The 2,500-nt window shown below is 44.6% G+C and overlaps 1 protein-coding gene across 1 annotated transcript in view; it reads left to right on the top strand.

Moving 5' to 3' along the window:
- The window catches only part of nfixa (nuclear factor I/Xa), an 89,198-nt gene that overhangs the window by 66,565 nt on the left and 20,133 nt on the right, over positions 1-2,500 (top strand). The gene's annotated exons all lie outside the window — the stretch shown is intronic.

Genomic DNA, 2,500 nt, shown 5'->3' with positions numbered 1-2,500 from the left:
GGTGGAATGTTACTGTATCTCTCTATATGGAGTCTCTGTCATCAACTCTATTCTTATGTCTGCTGGTTCTGCTGTTCTCAACACTAGACGATTTTCTATACTTCACAGCCTTGAGGCCTTGTCCAGACGAAAACGATTTTGCTATGAAAAAAAAATCCATAAAAACTAAAACGTCTCAAGAAATAAGTGCATGCCACAAATTTACAGAATAAATGTCTTTCCTGTTTTAGACGTCGCTCTTTCTTTTGAAAAACCCCCGACCGGAAGTGTTGTCGTTGTTTTCGATAACTTGAGCTAACGTAACGTTAGTTTTTCAAAGGAGTGGAGAGAGAGACAGAGACTGCGGTTCAAACTACCTGTGTTGTATTAAAGTAATTGATTGATGTTTAACTTGTCCCTGTGTCATTTCGACTAGCAAACGTTTGTTGTCTGTATTTAACGTTACCTCAGGATACCACTGTCTATTGTATTTAGTTGGTTAGCTATTTAGCTAATGTTGATAGCATTTGAATAGCATCAGCGCTAGTTGGCCGGCTACAGCTCAACACCAGCCATGGGGATACTATTTACTAAATTATGGAGGCTTTTTAAACGTCAAGGTAAGAGAGGATTTGTCATAATTAACTGAAGGCGTGTGCTATGGAACAATTATGTGCTTGGCTACTACTTGGGTTTTCAGAAAAGGCCAGCTATGTGACGCTAATCTCTAGCTAGTATCGTGTATTACATCCTCCCCTCTCTCCAGTGTGTGTGTGTGTGTTTGTGTCTGTCTCAGAACAGATGTACTCAGCCGTTTTTCAGTCTAGTATTAGTATTGGTGTTGCAGCATGCTGCCACTCAACTTATGCACTCTGTACGATGCCATTGTTGTTGTGATGTGGGAGTTTGCACACGCGGGGTAAGGGAGAGCTGGGCTATCGTGTCAACAGTTCAGGAAAATACTTGTATCGCTTGTAAAGACGGCCACGCAAGGGGAGCGTTTTCAGAATTGCGCACTCTGGGAGCAGGTTCAGAAAATAGCGTCTTCAGGCTGCCCACAACGCAGTTCCGTGTGGATGAAAGGTGCATACGATCAAATACTTTGCCTGATACGACCGAAATCGGTTTTGTCTGGACATGGCTTCCAAGAGGTAAACAAAGGATATATAATACGTAGGATGATAAGACCAAAGTAGAACAGTGGCATCATAAAGCCCATCAAAGATTTAATATAGAAATCCCCTTCAATATCAGAACTCTTTATACTAAAGGTCTCTTGATAACGTTTCTTAAACTAGTTGTGCTTTGTCTATATTCTTCAATACATTTGGCTGACGTGATTTCTTCCTACACTCAAGAAGTCGGTCTTCCGCGGCTGAGTGGCGCAGTGGGCAAGGCGCTCGCCACTAACGCAGGAGATGCTGGTATCGAGCCCAGCTCTCTGCGTTGCTACCGGCTTGGCCGGCCGTCATACTAACACAATTGGCAGTGTTAGAGGGTGGGAAAGCCGGTGGGTGGGGATTGGACGTTGTGGACAGCGACTCCTACAGGTCGGTTGGGTGACGCCGGTGCGGCGGAAACAGGAAGTATCGGGGGCAGCGTGAGCCTCCCACGCGTTACTCCTCGCCACTGAGAGTTCGAGCTTCTGCGGTGAAAAGATGCGACAGGCTGCCTCCTCGTGTACCGGAGGGGACACATGATGCAAGGCTTCTATCCTCACTACAGCCGACCAGTGGGAGGCATAGTCTAGCAACGTTCAAGACAGGGGAGGGAAGAATTGGAAATACGAAATTGGGATGGGAGAAAAATTGAAAATGGGGAGAAAAAAGTGGATAAAAAAAATCTGTCTTCCGTAGCCTTCTTGTACTTTTCCAGTATGATTCTTTGTTACAGTACTGTCTCGGCTTAGTCCCTATTTTCCACGCGCTAGTTTGGTCCCATACTGCCGTCTCCCACCAGTGTGACGCTGTCATAATTATCACTGTTAACTATTGGTGTCAGAAGTGGGATCAGGATTGTCATTGTCTTCATGCTTGGAATCTGTCTGACAGTACAATACACCCCCATACTCCCGCTATGGGGCGGGGGGGAATACATATCTGTTAAAGACATAAATGTTTCACACATATTCACTCCCACCTGCTTGAGACTTAACTCTTTCACACGGGGAGGGACGGGAAGGTTTTACACGCCCCCACACTCCCCTAGACTTTCACACATCTCCAGCTGGAGAACTGTGGAGGAATCATATTCAATGCCTTGTTTGATGCGGAGGGGCCACAGAAATAGACCAAAACACAGCAGTACCAAAAAAAGGAAAGAAAAGAAGTTGAAAATATGTTCACTTCCACTCACTTGTTTGGATTTAAGGATTAGTGAGAAACTTAAAAAATAAGATGTATTATTGTTTGCGTCGGTTAAATGTGAGCTTGTGAAAGGTTTTTTTTGTCGTTTGAGATTGTATGCGCATTTGTGCTTTTGAGTGCATGGAGAGTGTATCAGTGAGTGTGTGTGTGTGTGT

This window comes from Notolepis coatsorum (assembly GCF_963971535.1).
Source record: "Notolepis coatsorum genome assembly, chromosome: 7".
NCBI lineage: Eukaryota > Metazoa > Chordata > Actinopteri > Aulopiformes > Paralepididae > Notolepis > Notolepis coatsorum.
The sequence above is the reverse complement of the archived record's forward strand: the minus strand, read 5'-3'. Positions and strand labels throughout refer to the sequence as shown.